General features: G+C 37.4%; 1 long non-coding RNA gene across 2 annotated transcripts in view; it reads right to left on the reverse strand.

Annotated features, from left to right (window-relative positions):
• The window catches only part of LOC133271632 (uncharacterized), a 151,474-nt gene that overhangs the window by 117,248 nt on the left and 11,514 nt on the right, over nt 1-22,712 (reverse strand). The window contains exon 4 of one of the 2 annotated variants that reach the window (XR_009744205.1): nt 18,241-18,313. The exons of the other annotated variant lie outside the window; for it this stretch is intronic. This is a non-coding gene — a long non-coding RNA (uncharacterized LOC133271632). The remainder of the gene's footprint in view (nt 1-18,240; nt 18,314-22,712) is intronic. 2 annotated transcript variants of the gene reach the window in all.

Consider the following 22,712-nt stretch of genomic DNA (forward strand, 5'->3'; position numbering starts at 1 on the left):
GAAATTTCATGACAAAAACTGAAATCAGTTCTCTTACATGTGGCTCAGGCAAATGTGTGAAAAATTTCAGCAATGCTGATGAAGAAGGAAATGGTGCTGGCTTACGATTCTCATTAAAAATTTCTGATAATTTATTTCTGTTCCTTAACAAATTTAAACTAGAAAATAATTCAAATATAATGCAGAAAGGTCTACTTAATTACTTTACAGTGTTCATGTCTATATGTCATGTATGCATGAATTTAATAAATACCACATTATACATATTTTTCTTGCATTCTTTCATCATATCAGTGCTATCCTTTGCAAATTTAAATGACCTGCAAAAATGTGGAAAAAATAGGGATAAAATACAACTTACAGCTAAAATTAACTTGATTCACTGATAGCTATAATCTTGGAATTCCAAGATAAATTTTATTTCTTAATACTGAATTTATTCCACCTCGAGTAGTAAGTTATTTGTTTCCTGAAGTTAAATGTGAATCGAAGAAACCTGTAGTACTGCCCAGGTTCTGCAAAAGGAATGGAAGGAATTCCATTTTAAATTTCAGTTTATGTCAAAGTGCCATAAGCACTTTTATCTTCCTTATGAAAAAAAGACCAAATGAAATGAGAAATTCTGATTGCTTCATTTCTTACAACTCTGTCCTCTGTATTTCTTTGCACTAACAATTTATACATAAAATAGTCCTGAATTTCTCTAGTTTTAAAATAAGCAAGTTAAAAGATTTGGAGAAGCAGCCTGAATTTAGGACTTCTAAACTATGAGTATAATCTCTTCCTTCTAGAAACTAGAATATAGATGAGAAAACAACTTGCTGATAATTTTAAAGTGAAACTGGTAATATTTAAAGACCAAGAGAAACAGATGAGTAAAAGGTTTACTGAGGAAATATTTAATCAGCAGAGATTTGGCAAATTCATCTGTAAATGAATCCTTGCATGTGTGCTATTTTCATTACAGAAAAGCAATATCCCTGCTGCCAATCATTTTGCAGCATTTGCAGTGCCCAACTGCACCTTACTATATATTGACCCAACAGACTTACTGTTTTAGCAACAGCCTCCTGTACTTACAGGCCAGATAATACAACCTTTTCATAAAAATACAGCAGATTTCCTATTTTGATGCCCTTAGGATACTTTTTTTCTTATCAACTTCCAGGTGTCGTCATAACATATATGTAATTCTGATAGAAATCTATGCTGAAATGACTGCTTTCCAGCCTTTACTGGGCTTGTAAAATGCAACAGGTTTTACAGTAACTGCATTTGTTCCTTTCCCTGTGATGTAATCATGTGCCACAAAGAAACTGAGGAGCTCTTGCCTGCATTTTCCCAAGCACATTAAAGGAAGCTTTGCTGTGTACATCTCTGTTAGAAATAATAACACTAAGTTACATTCATTTACCACAACTGCCTTCAGCCTACTTCACATGAAACCATAATCACTATCCCTGTTCTGTCCCTTTAGGAAAACGTCCACTCACCCTACCTATAGCATTCAAATAACAAACGGATTTTGGGAAGTTATAGTGTAATTATTCCAAAGACTAAGGTGGTTAATGTCCAAGCCAGGATATTGCATATTACATTATCTGTTACATAGATTACCCCAAAAAAACAAGTCCCAGCAACTGGATACTCTTTAATAGCAGATATGTGATTTTACAGGCCCCAAAATCTGAAAAACAAACCAAACAAACCCCAAAACACCCCAAACAATTACTGAAATGAGTAAACATGCTGATCTTCGCTCATGCTTTTGTCACCTTCAAGCAACCTGAATAGAAATAGTATAGTCATGGTTACACTCAGCAACACATTGAAATGCCTGGACTTCATAGCAGTTTCCATTCCAGATGCCAAAAGAACAAAATGAAGTTCATAAATGTACGAGGAAAGCAGATTTTTATACTGATGTGAGAGTTTACCACAGTCCATAGATGTCTGCTACAAATGATGCTAGAACTTGTTCCATAAAATAGCAGCCAGCTTCCGTTCTGACAGCGAGTGCAAAGTCTCACCAAGTCTGGCCCATGATACAAGGGCAATGCATTGGCTTCTACCTTTTCTACCTACACATTAATTTAGGAAAAAAGGATATAATTGTTGGTTTATGTTCACAAAGCTAATAAAGAATTGTGTACTTTATGTCAGTCTGTATTCTAATCTTTTTTACATTACAATGCCTACAGCAATTGGCTCCAAGGTATTGAACGTTGCCTGTTCTGTAGAGCAAAATGATGTGATAGTTCAAGTCATAAAAATCAGCTTTTTTTCAACACTCCATTGCAGCAGCTACAGTTCAGTATTTGTGAGGACTTTATGAATAAGGAATTTTAGATTAAAAGTCCAGTTCACAGAGCTCTTTAAAGGGTTACAAAAAAAACCATGCCAGCATCTCTTCCTGTCACTGTAAGATCCTCATCACTAGCCTTTTTATTACTATAATTGCTCTTTGAAGTATATTCAATGAAGTTTTCTTATTATTTAAAAAATTATTGTACTTTCAACCCCCATAGTCCCTAAAATAATAAAGCACAGAGCAAAACAGGTATAAAAATAAACAGCTTTTAAACTTTCCAAATACAATTAATTTACAGCATGCATACATACACAGCCTGAAACTATGTGTTCTTAGATCTTATGAAGTATTCTTTTTAGCTGAAACTAGGAAACTTTAAAGTACTTGTATATTTACTTTAAAATCCAAGAGCCTGAGCAGCTATGAATCACACTTCTCCATACTATGGGCAGCTATGGGCTAATTGTTTATATATTAACCTCAGTTTGACTTGCCATACTGACAGCAATGTGGAAATACATGATTTATGAGGTAAAGAAAGTTTAATCCATTAGAAGAAAAATACTAAGTGAAGCACACCACTCTAAAATAAATAAAAGGGCTAAAAATAATAAAAGAATATTTCCCACTAGATTTTCATGCCTCTGGATTGAACCTTTCTGGCCACCAGATGTCCACCCACAAAGATCATGAAGGATATCAGCCTATGTCTTAATAAGAGAGAAGGTAGGATGGTTTATGCTGGCTTCTGAGCAAGGGCAAATTTCACCCAGAATGTAAATCAGATTTTATGTATGACTCAGTTTCAGGCTATTACCTAATAATTCCTACTGCTGTCAGAAAGATCATGAAACAAACAGATTTTGTCAGGGGTATAGCCTAAATGATTTCATGAGGCCCCTGGCAACCCTATTTTTCTGCACTCCTATAATGCTAAAATTTTCATACCATAGCTGAATGTGAACCAGAGTATTGCTTCACTACTCTGAATGGCAAAAGTGGAGACTAAAGGCCACAGCATCAAAGCTGACCATGAAACCCCAAGACAAAAAATAGAGGAAATGTTCCATCCAACTCACCTGTGTCCAAGCTAGAATTCTTAAAAATCCTGGCATTGTTTTGTTGTTCAGACAATCATGAGATGGTCGAATTCAAGATCCTCAGGACAGTGAGAAGAGCGTGTAGCAAGCTCACTGCGCTGGACTTCAAAAGAGCAGACTTTGGCCTCCTCAGGAACCTGCTTAGTAAGGCTCCAGGGGATAGAGCGCTAGAGGACAGGGGGGCCCAAGACTCTTGGTTGATATTCAAGGATCAACTGCTACAAGCTCAGGAGTCTTGCATCCCAACTAGAAGGAAGTGCAGCAGGAGGGCCAGGAGACCTCCTTGGATGGATAAGGAGCTCCTGAGGAAAATTCAAATGAAAAAAAGAGGCTTATAATAAGTGGAAGCAAGGACAGGTGGCCTGGGAAGAGTACAGGGATGTTATCCGGGAAGCTAGGGACCAGGTTAGGAAAGCTAAGGCCCAGTTAGAATTAAATGGCTGGGGGTATTAAGGATAACAGGAAGGGATTCTACAGGTACATAGCAAATAAAAAACAGACTAGGGAGAACATAAGCCCCCTCAGGAAGCTCTCAGGAGAACTGGCTACACAGGATTTGGAGAAGGCTGAGGTTCTGAATGACTTCTTTGCCTCAGCCTTCACTGGAAAAGGCTCTGACCAAACCACCTAAGTCTTGGAAGGCAGATGCAGGGATTGTGAGAATGAAGACCTTGCGTCCACTGTAGGAGAGGATCTGGTTCGAGACCATCTTAAAAATCTGAACGGGTACAAGTCCATGAGTCCTGATGAGATCCATCCACGGGTCCTGAAGGAGCTGGCGAATGAAGTTGCAAAGCCGCTGGCCATCATATTTGAGAAATCATGGCAGTCAGGTGAAGTTCCCGATGACCGGAAAAATGGATATATAACCCCCAGGGAAGGGGAAAATGGATGACCTGGGGAATTACAGACCAGTCAGTCTCACCTCTGTGCCTGGCAAAATCTTGGAGCAGATTCTCCTGGATGGCATGCTAAGGCACATGAAAATCAACAAGGTGCTTGGTGACAGCCAGCATGGCTTTACTAAGGGGAAATCCTGCCTGACCAATTTGGTGGCCTTCTATGATGGGGCTACAGAACTGATGAACAGGGGTAGAGCAGTTGATGTCATCTCTCTGGACTTGTGTAAAGCGTTTGACACTGTCCCACACAACATCCTTGTCTCTAAATTGGAGAGACATCAATTTGATGGATGGACCACTCGGTGGATAAAGAACTGGCTGGATGGCCACACACAAAGAGTTGTCACCAACGGCTCAATGTCCAGCTGGAGACCAGTAATGAGTGGTGTCCCTCAGGGTTCGGTGGTGGGACCGGTCTTGTTTAACATCTTCATTGCTGACATGGACAGTGGGATTGAGTGCGCCCTCAGCAAGTTTGCCCAAGACACCAAGCTGTGTGGTTCGGTTGATACCCTGGAGGGAAGGAATGTCATCCAGAGGGACCTTGACATGCTTGAGGTGAGCTGATGCCAACCTCATGAAGTTTAACCATGCCAAGTGCAAGGTCCTACACCTGAGTCGGAGCAATCCCAAGCACAGCTACAGGTTGGGCAAAGAAGAGATTCAGAGCAGCCCTGCGGAGAAGGACTTGGGGGTGTTGGTTGATGAGAAAATGAACATGGGCTGGCAGTGTGCACTTGCAGCCCAGAAAGCCAACTGTATCCTGGGCTGCATCCAAAGGAATGTGACCAGCAGGTCAAAGGAGGTCCTGCCCCTTTACTCTGCTCTTGTGAGACCTCACCTGGAGTATTGTATGCAGTTCTGGTGACCTCAACATAAAAAGGACATGGAACTGTTGGAACAAGTCCAGAGAAGGGCCACAAGGATGATCAGGGGACTGGAGCACCTCCTGTATGAAGACAGGCTGAGGAAGTTGGGGCTGTTCAGCCTGGAGAAGAGAAGGCTGCGTGGAGACCTCATAGCAGCCTTCCAGTATCTGAAGGGGGCCTACAGGGATGCTGGGGAGGGACTCTTCATTAGAGACTGTAGTGATAGGACAAGGGGTAACGGGTTAAAACTTAAACAGGGGAAGTTTAGGTTGGATATAAGAAGGAAATTCTTTCCTGTTAGGGTGGTGGGGCACTGGAATAGGTTGCCCAGGGAGGTTGTGAATGCTCCATCCCTGGCAGTGTTCAAGACCAGGTTGGACGAGGCCTTGGGTGATATGGTTTAGTGTGAGGTGTCCCTGCCCACGGCAGGGGGGTTAGAACTAGATGATCTTAAGGTCCTTTCCAACCCTAACTATTCTATGATTCTATGATTCTATTTTAATACTAGGAAACCACAAAAGCCCAAAGAACAGCAAGCAATATGATTGGCAGTATATTTTGCATGCTGCACAGTGAGTTCAGAAAACGGGACATAGTAAAAGTGATGCTCTACTGTGTATGTCCTTTGGCACAGACAGAGGAGAGGGAACTGAACTCACTGGTTTCCTGGGTGTCATGATTTAAGCTCAGCCAGTAACTCAGATCGATGAAGCCGCTTGCTCACTCCCTGTCCTGAACCCAGGACACTGCAACAACTTTGAGCAAATCAAGTTACATCTAAAATACCAATTTTATTATTTTGGATTGCTTCTGTGCTCTTAGTCAATATGCTTTCCTCCTTCATATTCCAAATCCATTTCAAAGCAAAGTTCACACCCTCAATGCCTTGATCTTTCATAGAACCACAGCCACTAGGACTGCTTATTCTTTCACTGCTTATTCTTTCAGGTCAGCACTGTCCAGAGACATTCAAACTCCAAACCTGGGGGTATAATAGATATCTTAATTTGAGAAACACTGCTTACTATTTCTATTGTGGTGCTATAACAACACAACTGTATAATTTCCAGACACCAGATAGTACTTTTAATGACTTTATGCTGCATATTTCAACAGAAATCCTGAGATCTGGGAATCTCAGGATTGTTCTGCACTGTGTAATGTAAAAAGGTCCTTTATAGTGTGGTTCTCCACCAAACATGGGACCAATACTCTACTTTGCAAAGGTGAAACTGCAATAAACATTCACTAAAAACATTGCACCACTCAGGTACTAAATTATCGGCAGTGAAGAGAGATACCCTCAAATGAGAAAACTGAAATAGAGTCATTAAAAAAAAATACACTTTTATTTTAAATGGGATAAGAGTAGCCATTCAGATATATTTCTAGAAAACAAAACAAAACTAGACCCCAGTAACCATGGGAACTTCCTAGCACTAGATATGAGAGACAGGGGTTCTCTACACAAGTATTAAGAACACCTTTATCAACAGAAGGTAAAAGGATCACAAAGGGGAAAATGACATTATAATATTAAAGGAAACATCATGCACCATAGCCTTTGGTTAGCCAGTCATTGTTCTTTTAGTGCACTATACAGTATGGTCACAGATAGGCTGCATTTAGTCTATCTTCTGCCTCAGACTCTGGAAACAAGAGGTGGTATTTTCATTCCAGCTTTATGTTTCACCTCTCAGCAAAAACAGACAAACAACAAACAAATCCCCCAAAAAACCCCAACAAAGAATGCAGAAAAGTTTTGATCCAGACTCCCTCTAACCACTGCCAAAGCCATGTGTATTTTAAAACCACCTAAGATCAATAGAGAGAAAATGCTAATGAAAGAACAGCACAGCATTTCATGCTAATCCATCTGCTTCCAGGAGCAGATGAAGCATTCACCTCTGTTTTCCAAGACTTCATAATGCAATATTAAAACTGTATGGTTGTGAACTGACTGATACAGCTCTTGTGGGATCAATTACTCTGTGTAAATACACTGAATATATCAGAAACTCCTTGTACTTCAAGATAAATTTCTCTGTATTGTAGACAGTGCTAATAAGAAAAGCAGTCCATCCCAATTGATGTACTTCAGCAATTTTAAACCACACTTATCCTTTTGTGTTATCATCAAGTACATAAAGAATCTTCTTATAAAACTGCTGCAAGACAAAAAAATATTTCCCAGAAGGGAAACTGTATAGTCACAACATCTCATTGCTTTTAGAAAGAAGACAATTATTTGATGGTAACTTTCAGAACATACTGCATCAGTCAAGTTCTACCTGAGTAATCATAACTTCATTAATTTTGTCGGCAGAACATGTCTCAGATTTCTTCCCAAAAGGACACTAGCCATCAGTGTAAGTTCTTGGTAAATTGCTATGAATCAGATAAGAACACCTAAGTTGTACAGAAATCTTTATTTTCTGGACCAGGATTAGGATGTTGAGGTCACAGAAGGTATTGTCTACAAGATGGCAAGATTTCTTCTATGGCAATTGTTGTTTTGAAAGAATTTATAAACATGTACAAGCTGGTAGGTGTAGGAAGGCTCATGTCAGTAAGCATTAAATTTCTTTTTCCTTCCAGTGGGAAGCCAGCTCCCTGCTTTCTCTTTATTGCTACTTGAATGCACATCTATGCATTTCTTACGGCTATATCTTCAGATTTCAAGATATTCTCAATTCTTAATGTAAGTATCATAAAGAAAGGGATTAATTTCTCTACAGAAGTCAACCAGTGGAGAAGAGCTTTACTGTTACAAAAAACAAGATTCATTACAATTAGGCTTACTTTCAAAGAACAGAAATAGGAAAAAATTAGGTAAATAACTAGTTTGTTACAGACCATATAAACTTACAGTAGATTTAGAAATTATTACAGAGGTTCATATAAGCTATGAACTCTCAAGCATTTAAAAAGAATAGTGAGAAGAAAAACGTAAGCTTTAAAGAAAGGCCAGAACTTGCATGAATAAGACATACTGAGGAAGACAGTGTAATGTTTTAAAATACTATAAAGGTGTTCTGCTGAATGCAATCAGCCTGCATAATTCATAATGCCCTCCAATTGCTCTCTCTTGGACAATTAGAATCAATAAATGCAGTACATATTATAGCATTTAGATGCCTCTATAATCCCTCTCTTGCTCTGTGTACAATTGATCATTTTACGTCAAAATGAGCTACTTTACTCAAATATTTAGACATCAGTTAAAGATAAAAATCTCATAAATGTTCAGTCTTCAGGTTTTCCATGTCACAGCTGGCCACTAAAATTACACACAGAGGAAAATGTATTTTTATTTCTGAAAGTCACAACCTTCTCACATTGTCTATCTTCTGTATCTGACAATAGATTTGGCATATGTAAAACAAGCCGAACTTTCTGATCACAATCTCTACAATCATGTAATTTGTGTATAAAATAGTTACTTTAGAATATAAACTGGAAGGCTATAACAAGAGATTCAAGTGATACTCATTGGATACAGGCCTAACATCTTCCTGAATATAAGGTTAAAAAATCCTTTCTTAGATAAGGTGAGCCTCAATCTGATGGAGCAAACTGAACAGGAGCCTCAGAATGTCTGCTGCTCAGTACTAGCTCCCAATAACAACTTCCTTAAGATAAAAGAAATATTTTTTTCTGGGATTATTTTCTATGTTTTTGTATTTGTTACTTAAATTTTGACTGAAAAAGTGCCACATTAAGTTTTTAACATTAAAAATTTAAAACATAATTGTCATTTGCAGCAATTCCAGTGATAATCTACACTTCTGTTTGCAAACACGTCTTGCAGTAGTTAGTTTGCAGCTACCTATGAAACACCTTCTGAATGAGAAATATTTGTCCATGTTGTACTACCAGAATAAAAAGAAATAAATAAGATTTTCAAAAAGAGTAAAATTTCATATGCTCCTCATCATTTACCTTGAAGATACAGTCTCTGAGACTTGTATGTAAACCATAGTAAAACATTTAACCTTATTAAAAAAGAGTGAAATGTTTAAATGCTGATTATTTTGGGGTGCCTCAGTTGTATAAAAACAGTTGGAGAGCTTTTTTATCTCTGAAGCAGCTCATAAATCTCAGGAAGGACATAAGAAATAATAAACAGTCCTAGGTTTAGGATCTTTAAATATGTAAAATATAACCCACCAGTGGAAGGGGTATGCTTCCTTTCCTACAAAGTAGCCAGACATCTAAACTTTCGCAAGCAATCCTGGTGTTTCTTAGAAAGAAGGCTCCTGTGTTCCCTTTCAGTCCCTTGGTATAGAGGAAAAAAGCCTCATAAGCTCTTGTGGTGAAGTCTGACACAGTTTCCACACCAGTATTCCACTAAGGCTGCATGACAAGGAACCGGTAGCTGTAAGGTTAGGCCCAGAATGGGCACTGTGGATAACTTCAGTGGCCTCCAAATGCATGAACCTGCAGATGCAAAGGCATCCACACACATACTGTTTGAAGAAAAAAAGATGTGAAGGAAGACCTGAGACTCAATCACTTTGCCACCCCATTTGGTTAGCCACTGACTAGGCTACTCTCCTTGGGCACAGAACCATAGAAAAGTTTAGAGTAGGAAGGATGTCTGAAAGTTACCTGGTTCAACTTCCTGTTGAAAATGGAACTTTATATTAGGTTACCCAGGGTTCTGTGCAGCTAAGTCTTACAGATTTCCTGTGAGAGACGGTCCACCAGTTCTCTGGGCAACCTGTTCCCATGCCTAGTTGTTCTCATGATGAAGAGTGACAAGAGGAACTTTCTTGTCTATAAATCCCTTCCAGTATTGCAAAACTGGGACTAGATCCCCCTGAGCATTCTTTTCTCTAGGCTGAACAAACCAATCTTCTTCAATCTTTCTTCATTTTTTCAAGTCCTAAAATCCTCTTACCATCTTGCTAGTTTCCTGATAGATCCTCTGCAGTTTTTCAATGTCTCTTGAAGTCGTTAGACCAAAACTGGACACAGTGTTCCAGTGGCTTATGGTTGAGTAGAGTATAATAATTGCATCCCTTGATATGCTGGTTAATACTTTTTGCCAATACAGCCCAGGCCATGGATCTGTGGATGTGTACTCCAGACACTTACTGCAAACACATGACATAAGATCAAGCAACAGGACACAGACAATGCTGGTCATCACAAATACCATATGTGGTTCCATCACTGAACTTCTCCTCTGGGCCAACTCCATCTGGCTCACCATAACCTAGGGGGCTGGGGCAGAAAGGATTTCCAGATAGACATTCTGTCTCTGTTCTTCTTCAGCAAATGGAAGATCCAGGACAATGGGCAGCACAGTAAAACAATTTTCAGAATTAATGATCCTAAGACTATTTTCTTTATTCTGCCTAAAATAACAGGAAGGCAAACATTTGTCAAATTGTAAAACATCCCACAGATACACAAAAGCCAATCACATAGCTTATAATGATATTCATTCTTTTCTAGGTTACTTAAAAAAAATATTAGTCTGACACTTAAAATTGCATAGAACTATGTTTAAATATATAAAATTTCCAGAAATAGTATGTTGACATTCCTAGTCTGGATTATTCCTTACTTGATCTATGGAAAGCACTTCTAATTTTTTGTCTCCATGGCAATTCAGGTTGCATTACAAGGTTGTTACAGTATTTCCAGCCTGAATTTTCATTAGAAAAGGAAATCAACTTTGAAAATAGAAAAAGCTTGTGCTAAGTTAAACAAATAGCTCTTATTTACAAAAAGCAAGGATCTCCTTGTCCTCATTTATAGTTGCTCCGGTTCTATTGATAACTTACTCCATGTGGATTTTAGCTCTCAGTTTTGTGGGCAAATCACAAGAAAACTGCATCAGTAAATCTATCAACTGTATACTGAAAAACTTACCTGCGGTTTGAATAAAACGTAATAATAATAATAAAACCCCAAAGTCAGGGGGGAAATATTTTCATCCTTTTAGAACTACTTAGTTTCGAATCACTTGTAAACAGCAAACCAATACTAATTTCACAAATTACACTGGGAAGTGAAGGAGTGGGCCACAGTGTACTATTTCCAAAGGAGTATTAGTGCTACCATGGTAGTCCTAAGTCATTGTAATTCATTCTGTTCATTAAGGACTGTAGTGATAGGACAAGGAGTAACAGGTTAAAATTTAAACAGGGGAAGTTTAGATTGGATATAAGGAAGAAGTTCTTTACTGTGAAGGTGGTGAGGCACTGGAATGGGTTGCCCAAGGAAGTTGTGAATGCTCCATCCCTGGCACTAGTCAAAGAAAGGTTGGACAGAGCCTTGGGTGACACGGTTCAGTGTGAGGTGTCCCTGCCCATGGCAGGGGGGTTGGAACTTGATGTTCTTAAGGTCCTTTCCACCCCTAACTATTCTATGATTCTATGATTCACAGCCAGTGACTAGTTATTAATGTTGTACAAAACAGAACAGCAGCAGAAAAGAAAGTATAGGAGACTTAGATAAGAATTCAGTATAGAATGATGGTTAGGACATGAAATCAGGTGATCACAACTGGAATTTCTAGTAACATAGACTAGCAGATTTATAGAAAGCTATTGTCAGCCTGCTAACATGGAGAAAAGAAATCACACAGCACCGCACAAAGTATGTAGAATTGTGTCCTAGGAACATGTGATCCTTTCAATTTCAGTACATCCTGAAGCAGATGGAAGGTCTCCTGATGAGACTTTTCCTTCCTCTGTATAGGAGTCTCTCACATCAAAATAGAGTTGCTTCTTTCCTATCACTCATTGTTCCAATCCTGAAGGGTCAGGATATCATTTTGCCTAGCAGGACATCTCTTTAATTAAAGATATCCTTTTAGGAGATAGTTCTACAGTATCTTCACAAGAGCTAGAATGGGTGGGGTTTGATCAGATATGGCTGATTTTAAAGAAGCATTTCCCCTTCAAATCAGCACTATGGCATGTAAAAGGAATGTATTTCAAACTATTGCAGCTTTTGTAGGAGGAGTGAGATTAGGGTCACTGACTTGCAAAAGTTTTCTTTTGCTATTTATACAAATTTTTACTCTAAGTCACATACTTTGACAGAACAACCCACGGCTTGCAACAAGAGGTCTGGATTAAAATGAACATAAAAACTGGAACTGTAAACCTAATAAAGACTATAGACAATAGAGATACCTGCTCAATCTTTGCTTTTGGCATTTGTGACAAAGTTCATAATTTTGTCCTTTTCCTATAAATAATTAACAGATTTCCTTTTAAATTATTTAGCATTAAATGGAAGGTAGATTCCATTCATTCACTGATTTATGCTTTTCTGAATTTAAGTGGCTGGTTTAAAAAACAGCTGGAACTGGTTGGCTGGAACCAGAACTGGCTGTTTAAAAACCAGCAGGAAAAGGTCAAAAAGAACTTTAACATGTACTGATTTTTTGGATGACTTTACTGGAGCTTTTCTGAGTAGTTGGTCAAATTCATAATACCAATGTATTCCCATATTTAAAAGTTTATATTCAGTGATGGATTACTCAAAATGGATTACTCACATTCCAAGTAATCTGCTTTTGAATTCTGTGCCTGAAAAAAAAAACCAACACCCCCCCTCCCCACACACGCACACAAAAAAAAAGCCCCAAACAATAAACCCAAAGCAAAAGTCAGCCAACTGTGACTGTGTCTGCAAGTATTCTGCAAAGCTGCAGTATTTAATTACGAAATTTAGTCAGAAGGAGATTGTACGGCTTAATATCTAGTTATGCAATAAAATAATGCAACCCATTTTTTTGTGTTTTTAACATAAAAGTGGCTTGAAAGTGCTGAAGTTTTGCTGAAAAACCTAATCGTGTGCCTTTAATAAGATAAGCTAGCTTTATAATATAGGTCCTCAGGACAAAACTTTCTTGAAAAAGAAACAGATTCTTGTCCTTTAATGAAAGGAATCTGCACAGGACTTAACATTTAATATAATGACATCTAATATTTGACACGGTGAAATACATGACAGCCACATTTGAAAAGTAGGATATTATTATAGAAATTATACACACAGTCAAGATAAAATGAGAAAAAATGTTTAAAATATTCTGATTACATTAACTGCTAGGCATAATCTTTAATGCAATAAGAGAGAAGCCAGTGGAAACTTACCGGTGATAAAGCAAAACACAGATGTCTTATCATTCTGGTCAAAGACAATCCTGCACTGATTTGCTTTCATAAGCAGTATAAATCTGTGCAGCTAAATAATACTACACAGCTCAGTATGAGTGGCATTTAAAAGTGGCTGTTGTTAGTTAAATAGATAATCCTAATACTGTGCCTCAAAAAAAGCTAGGGGGGATGTGGGGAAACTACCTGGCATTAGTGCTACCAGGACAAATTATTTCAATGACCAACACAAATACACTGAAATAATAATGGCCATAGAGCAAGCAGAGCAGTACGTGAGCAAGACTGTAACCTTTTCTACTTGCAATTATTTCACATACAGCTGCAGGTATTTTCTTTGGACCAGCTGAGAGTCAGTTCTCAGTGTACTCCTGTCTCTGCCCTCAAGTCATTTCAAAAGTGCTCAAACTATTTCTTTCTTCCAGGGAGCACAAAGGGAAAAAAAAAAAACACTCCAAAAAACATATTCTTGTCTCAGTCACAACAGTAAATCATATACTTGCTGTTGATCTTTATTAATGCCCTGGTGAAAATGAAAGCAAAATAGCTGCTTTGCAGAGTAATGACAACATGAACACAACATCTGCATAGAAACTAGCATTCTGGATACGTGGCCAAAGAGGAGGTAAAGAGAAAAGACTGATAATGAGCCCTACTCTGAACCAGTCAGCCATGCAGGACCAAATTCTTGGAATTATAAAACATGGTATGTACCCAGAGACTTCTAAGGGATTTTGAAGACTTGAACACTTCAAAGAGTGGCATTCACAGCTTGCAGAACTGCACTCCAAATACACAGCTCCTTCCAGAATTCCCCAAAGGCACAGACCCAGAAAATACCTTTATCATGATTCTAACTTACTTTGCAAATTGCGTTTTACTGAACAACAGCTCCAGACCATGGAGGATCAATGGTGCCATTTTCAACCTCTTAGAAAAAAAAAACCAAAACCTCCAGAAAACAGAATCAAAATGTAAACTGATGATCCATAACCATGATTTTGCCACAGATTATTGTGCATTTGGTACAAATATCATACAGTTGCTTAATAAACTGCAGACCAAAAAACACTCCAAAGATTTCCAGTATTAACATGAGACACCATCTCTTAACTTCAAATTGTAAGAGAGTTTTTAAAACACTCCAGATGTGCATATGTCTGCAGGGAAGAAAAGAGGAGCAAACATAATCTATGCACTGTTTGTGATCCTGGAATATCACAGTAAGAAAGAACATTAAAAAAAAAGTGCATGGGTTTGGATTATTTCAAAATGTAATTAACTAGCCTTGACTCTCATGGGGGTATATTTTCAAATCTCTTTGAAAAGGCTTTAGTGGATACTGTTAAAAGCAATCAACAGCTAATAAGAAGAACATTTTTGTTCCATTCATAAAGATCATCAAACTCATAAATTTTAATAGAAGAATGAAGTATCCCTTATGTATTGGTTTAGAGGAACTATAATTATTACTTCCTGTAAACTTAACATGATAAACATTATTTTATCATAAAGTGTTATTAGCTTCCTGGAAATGTCACACATACTAGAGAGTATATATAAACTAGAGAGTTTGTAATATATACTCTCTAGTTTAAGGGAAAGTACTATGGAGGCCAAAGAGAAAACAGATACAATAAGAAGTTAATTAACTGTTACATATATACTCTCCTTTAAGGTATTGGAGAGACGCATTTTTATAAGGCACATTAGGAAATTAAAGGGACACTTTGCGGTACTTAGTGATACTAATGTGTGAAGTTTACCTTGGCAAAGAAAAATTGAAATAAATTAGCCAATACAATTATATAATTATTAAACATAGCTGATATAATTATTTATGTGCATGAAATATTAGCAGCTATATTGTCAAGGAAAAGAATCCACCAGAAACAATGCTTTTGAGCTAAATCCATCAAATTTACATTGCACTGTATTTGATTCAGGAACAGAGATTTCCTTTGGTGATGATAAAGGCAACATTCAAAACACTTTCTGCACTTTTCTAAAGCAAAATAATTCTTTTCAGAGGCCAGCACTTTCTCAGACCATTACTGGTTCCTTGCACATCTCACTGCAGTTAAAAGCAAAAGGTGAGTACTCAGGATCATTTCTAGTCCAAGGGGGTTCCAGAGGCCCACATAAGGCATGAACAACCTGCTCAAGACTCTAGACAACCTACAAGGTAAACCCTGAGTCCTAAGCCAGCAACAGCAAACAAGTTTGAGGGGAAGGAGATAGAAAGTCAACTTAGCACATGTACACTGCATACCACCATGTATAGTAAGCACCTTTTACCCAAAATTCATAATGCAACTCAACACAAGTCAGTCTTTTGTTGACACTGTTGTTCCCCCCTGCCTTGCACACTCTTTTCATGCAAAAGCAGTAAGTTAGGTGGGGGTTTTCAATCATCCTGAATCACCAACCAAGATAAATCACTCATTATTACTTTTAAAGAGATGTTTGAGACTATGCAGCATGTGCCCTGAAAAACCCTCTATTACCTCTTCAGCTATCTTCAACTTTTCTACTTCAATATGCTGAGGACTAGCAGAGAACAAGGTACTAGTCTAGGGAGGACACAAGAGCAGGCAAGTGTGGTATCAACATCTCTAATCTGCCTGGATAGATGTACTGACAGGCACAAGTGGCTTTCCAGCAGCAGGGATACCATGTTTGCTTGTATCCACTGGAGATAACATGCTAGCCAGAAAACCTGAGTGTGTGTGAGTTCTAATGGCCATTATATACAACAGTCCTAATTTCCTAACTAATGGATCTATATTATTTACCCTTTTAAAAAAAATGAAATAATTTGCCTGCCTTGTAGAAGTAGCTAGCTTTAAGGAAAAACCATACATGTCAGTGGAAAAGAATTCCATCATACATATCACAAACCAACTAGCTGAACCATTGTTTGGCAGACTGTGAAGCAACTTTTAAGCTACTGTAGAAGCTCTTGAACAAGAATAATGAGTGGATGTTTGCATTTTCTTTTTTTCTTTCTCATTACAACATACTGCTCTATTCTTACGACACTTGCATTCCCTTTTGTGGACTGCTCTTTCTGTTAGTGCTCTAACGTAAAAACATTAGAATGAAGAGCTGCCAGCATATTATAGAATTCTATGCCTACAGTTATACCATAGAATCATGTGGTATTAAGAAAATATATACCATATAAATGTGGTATTTAGAAAAGGCTTAATGAAAAAAATCTGTTTAGAACTTAATGTTATGCAGTTGTGTCTATAAAACAATTTAAAAAAAGATGCACATGTAGAATTGATGAAATATGTCAGTTTAGAAATTACATTACATTCATACGTTGACAATCAATAGCCTGTTCTTAAATCAGCTTTAAAAGTTCTTTCAACCCCTTAGAATGTATAATACAATAACTGTAATGAGAGACACCTAAATTCATTTGGTCCAACTGGCTTTCATACAGATTTCTGACTTTCCCCCAGGGAACACCAGGAACAGCTGCTTCAGCAATGAAAGCTCTTCCAAAAGTCAGAAGCCTCCTCTTGTGTCTGCTGTAGCCTAACTTGAACTGTTGCTGCCAGCTGTAGTTCCTGGGGGGAGAAGACAATCACTGAAAGAAGCAGGTGCTGGTGAGAGAATGAGATGTTGAATCCTCCTAGAAAATATGTTGAAGAAATTGTGCCCAGAGAGATGGAAGCAACATCTAGATTTGCCTTTCACTGTGTGAGAACCTTCATCTAAATGTCTGCAGGGCTTAGTCCTATGTTTTGTCTGAAAAGAACTTCTGAAGCATCTCTCATGACTGTAGGCATTTAAGTAATTGTTGTCAGACAAAATAAGCAGAACCTCTTTAATATGCAAAGATGATCAGCAGAGCCAAAAACAAGACAAAGAGCACTGTGACACTGCTTTGGGAGGGAGTGGGCAATAGCATGAGAACATCACACACACTCAAGGAAAATCAGAGAAGAAAGAAGTGATAACCTTGACCTCAAGGACTAAGAACCACCGAGGATTTTATCATCAAACTATACAGCATCAGCTCTGCAGTATCATATGCTCAGTGCTAATTAAGTGCTACAAACCAACAATTCTGTATGATTAATAAAGTGCAAGAATTAATCACTATCAATAAGGCTGGTGTTGATTAATTATTTTAGTAAGATTAATCTTCTAAATATGCAATACAGCTGTCTGTAACTCCCTATGCTCTATCTATACATACTCACCTGCAACAGCATTATAATAAAGGTGCATTAGATGAGATTACAGAATACATTGGCTAGTCTTCAGAAAATCATTCAAATGCACATCAAGTTGTAAATAACATGACCAATCCCACTAAATACAATAGAATTACTTATCTGAATAGGTGCAGCATTAGGAAGTTTTGCTTATCATGTGAAGTTTTGATGTCAGATCTTACATTACAACTTTTTAATGTTTTGAATAATCAGGAAAAAAAATAAATCACTAGTACCATGGAATAATAACATTGACATCACAAAATTCCACCACGAGCCTAAAAACAAATGAACCCTACCCAGTAGAGTACAACCTATTACTTTTATTATCCTGAGTATCTCATGCTACTATGGTCTGTGATGCTATACTTTGATGTCTCAGAAGTCTCATAACTGTAGATGATTTATTCAAAATATCAAGGTAAGAATTAAGGAACTCATTCCAAAAATTTATAAGCAAGCTTTCTGCCCAATCTCTTGAGAATACTTTTTCAGCAGTGTCTTTTTCTAAGCAGGACCAGCATCATGAACTGATCTGAAGACCGAGTGGACACTGAAGAAGCAAGAGCACAAGTTACAGGAGCAACAGACAGAAAACCATCAATCCCTATCCAGTCCAGCCTGCAGGTCACAGTCCTCATTAGAACTGGGAAGGAAAGTAAGGAGAGTGGCCACTTACTCCTGGCTGCATGTATTTCTTTGCTCAGTTGCCAGGCTTGTCACACAAGTTCAACGCACACAGTCAAAAATAGCTGTGGAGAGAGCAGAGGCATGAACTGAGAGAGCCACTAACTACACCCTTAAATATTTCTCAGTCTACAGTAGACGAAAAATATCAAAATGTGATTTTGAGAGAAAGCTGAAACAGTAGTTGTGCTCTAAGAATTTAAAGATTAAAGATGTTATTTTGATTTCTACTTCTTGCTGCTTTGATTTTTTTTGGAAATTCTCCCAGAACATTTCGGGTTGGTCTCTTTACATTTCCTCAATTGGTCTGTGGAGATTTCTAAAATCCAAGCTACAAATTAAGGCATGTATTTTATGATCACATCTAACACTGGGCACTATTAATAAAGGAAAACTTGATGCGCTTGTATTAGTCAGAATCACATAATCCGAAGAGGCAGTCTGGGTTGACTGAAAAACTGTTCTCTGTAGACAGTACACAGACTAAAACACTGAACACTTCTTACAACCTTTCATAGTATTAGGCAAAGTTCTCTCTTCAGAAGACTAAGCGGCAAACTGCTCAGTCCTTCATATTGCCTCATGCTGTAGTTAAACAGAGAGCACTAAACTGGTAAGAAATCACATGAAGTTATCTAGCTTATTGTTGACTAGCCATGAGAAACTAGGTAAGTGATTTGATTTTAAAATTAGTTCTTTCACCAAAATGCTGAAGCTTAACAGTTTTGTTTTCTGTTCCTGGGGGAAACAGGGATAAAAGGTACTCTCAGGCTCAGGAGCAAGTTTCTTTACATGTCCCTCTTACAGGATTTTTTTCATGTCATCTTGACCATTTAATTAATTCCTCACCTGTCTGATTCTGTCTGTTATGTCTTCTCTTACATGTAGATTACAAGCTTTGTAACCCAGGGCCAATCACTTCTAATGTATGCTCCCCTCCATGGCACAACAAATGCAGGGCCCAGGAATAAGAGTTTCCAAACACTGCAATAAAACCATTGACAGTCACCAGTTAAGCTGCTTCTCATTGATGAACATACTATAACAATTTATCTTCTAATGAATAAGAGAACACAGTCAAACCAAAGATTACATTCCACCTTCAGTGTAGTGCTCTGGGCCTTGATTAAAATCTGTCAGGTTCTAGCATTTTAATGAAGCAGTGCAACTATATACAGGTTTTCATAGCTTTGCTCATGCTGAAAATCCATTTACAGACTGAGTAGCCATATGTAATCATATGATTCCCCATTAAGAAAAGCATCTTTGAGAAGCTTGCTTAGCCAGAATTACAGAAGAGTACCAAATATCCTACAGCTGGAGGAGCAGGCATGAATGAGAAAGCACTTTTCTTTCTCTCTCTGGTAATTAAAAAGTTAGAGCTAGCTCAGCCTCTACAATATGCATTTCAACACTGCACAGCACAATGAGCCTTGGAGTCCCCAGTTATAAAGTATCTATGCTACATCACAACAGGAATAAAGATGTATTGAATATATTCAATAGACATTAATTTCTCAAATAGCTTTGGGTGATTTTTTCTGTTTCCTAAAGAAAGAGGAGGGCTTGAAAGGCTGTAAACAGGAGTTTATCATACTCTGCAGCCTTCTGAATTGTCTAACAACTTCTATTTTTATCCCTACCTGATTTATGGCACCATAGAAAGCTAAGCTGCTAACTTAAGTATATGTCAGCAGCATCAGAGGCTCCTTTTCCAGATTTTAACTCCATTCTCACTATGCCCCTCAGTGTCGATATAACAAATGTTTTCAGAAAGCAAACTGCTCTACAGATCAAATAAAAATCACAGCACTCAAATCTGCAGTCAAGAGAAAGACATTTGCTTCCGCGTTCTGAGGGTGTGCCTTCACAATGAAAAGAAACAAAAGTACAGAAGCAGCACCTCTAACACTTTTCTCACCCAAAATTCTATGGTAGGAAGGAAAATATGGCTTATGCCAGCATATCTAACATCTGAACTTTAAACTCAAATCAGTGTTAAGGCACCTCTAGCCTGATCATCTGTATTTTTGTCAGATAATAAAAACAGATGGTGATATTTGATACACAATAATCAGCTAACTTAGAGAAGAGTAGGGTATACATTTTTATAACAAAGTATCTGAAACTGATAGATAAAACTTCCAATGGAAACAGTATACTGGCAATAACACCCATATACGAGGAAAATAAAACTAATTCAAAAAAAGAGCAAGTTAAGGCACATTATAGAAACCACAGTACTTCCAACCTTTATGCTATTGGAATTACATTTGCAAAACAGAATTGCAAAAATGTGACTTTCCCATAGCTAATAAAATGCCAGCAAACTGCTCTTGAATGTCCTGTTCTTAACCTAGAGAATCATTTTGCAGTAATAAATGTATTATCAAAAAAAAAAAAAAATTGGAACTAAAGCTCTTCAGGAATTTTTTTATCAAGTGCTCCTTCTTCAAACTATTAATTTTTATTACCTTTAATACCGAGTATTTGGCAGAGAAGCCTTCATTGATTTCCCCCCCCCAAAAAAATAAATTCCTAAACTATCTAATTTATCTGACACTTTTCACAGAAAAAAAAACTTTTTCACAGAAAAACCCATTTTTTCATTACTTTTTGATTTCAGAAGATTAGAACTTTAAAAACCTTTATGCTAACAATAGCAATCTTTGATTGCTGATTTCTCTTTACTAACTTTAGAACTCAATTATATTACAGAGATTATTTGCACCCTTCCTTCTGAATGTATTCTTACTTCGGAAAAGAATTACAGCTATCATAATGGTATCTCAGCTGTGCTGAAAATGAGGAAAGAACCTAACAGAACAGGATATAACAAAACTTGCTTTGTTTTGTCTGATGTGTTGTGTATGAGAAAATACACATCAATGACAATGGGTCAACAGTGAGTTCAGCAATAAATCGAGTTAGCTTCAGCTCAGCACATCTTAGAAGACGAAACCTTTCTTTGTGCAGTCTTTAATTGAGCTTTCTCAAATACATAGTATAGTCTGTGCAATTCATACCATATGTGCTATTCATATTATATTCAAAAATAGTCCAGATTGCCCTTAGCACAGGATATTTAGGATTGTGGGATAACCTTGCTTTGGTGTCAATGCAAATTCATTGGATTGTGGTATTCCAGAGCTGAAAACTTTTTGTTGTGCCACTACCACTCTATTTTGTTCATCACTCAGATTGTACACAAATTTCACCTGAGATTAGCAGTATTGCACTATAGGCAAACCACCAAAAGGCAACATGAATGCAACTACATAACACAAGCAACAACTGATGGGCCCATCTGGTCTTTTGTCAGGCTTACCTTTCTAAGATAAATGGATCACTCATATCATAGAGTAACTGTCACCAGCACAGAGTAACAGTCATTCAGGCTGGAAGGAATTCACAGTTGTTGTGTAGGCCAAACTCCTGCACAATGCAGGATCAATGGAGAAATAATTGTATCAGTCAAATATACATTTGTCTTAAAATATATACAAATATAGTAAATATATACAAATACAGTAAATTTCCCTGCTAGCTTTCATCCCTGTAGATTCTATAAAACTTGGCATCTTTACTATTAAAGACAATAAGCAAAACTAACAGCATCAGTAGAAAGGTCTTCCAAACAAAATGCTAGTCTTCTTGGTAGTCTAGCATGACACCTGTTTCTTTGAGCTTATGTATTGATTTCTCAGCAGGAAGACAAGAACTGAAAGTATGTTTATTTGAACAGCTGAAGAACAGTGCAAAGAGTTTATGGTGGGAATCCCGTGACCTACAAGAATCTTATCTGCTATCAGCTGTTTTTAAAACCTGCATAAATTTGAAACTCTGTCACATATAACAAAGAATTAGGAATTTCTCATATAAGCAAAAGATCCAAGGTTTCAAACAGAAATTAAAGAAAATAAATATAGTATTTTTTTCCTTTTGTCTCTACATGACTTAGAGATAATAATCCCTTCCAAAATAATGTTTTCTTGGTCTTCTTCACATCTTTCAGCTGGGGACCAAGCTCAGAAAAAATAATAACCTAGAACGAGGTAAATGGAGTGCAGTATACAATTCATGGTGGACAGGCAGTGCCTAACATCACATTTTGAATTCTTGGTCACAAGGAAGTAGTGCCGAAGAAAACGTGCATGTTCAGCCTGCATTTGAAAGAAAAAACACCACTAGGTATAGAAATTTAAAAAAAAAAAATAATTTGAAAAATTCTTCAGTGGAGAATCAATTGCAAATGTAAGAAAAAGCATTTCTGACTTGAAAACAAGCGGAGGAAAGATGAGTCCTTAATTTACTGATGAAAACAGTATCATAGAACTTCAGATATGACTTCACACCACATTTCGGTTCAAAAACATTTGTCAGATTTTAAATACAGACCACCATGATGGTCATAAGCAAGCTCTATATAGATTCATTCAAGTGTGGGAAAAAGCATGGGAAAAT

Source organism: Pezoporus flaviventris, unplaced genomic scaffold (genome assembly GCF_033815535.1).
Source record: "Pezoporus flaviventris isolate CSIRO_AGI_PZ_B2104156 unplaced genomic scaffold, CSIRO_AGI_Pfla_v1 ptg000001l, whole genome shotgun sequence".
In the NCBI taxonomy this organism is placed as follows: Eukaryota; Metazoa; Chordata; class Aves; order Psittaciformes; family Psittacidae; genus Pezoporus; species Pezoporus flaviventris.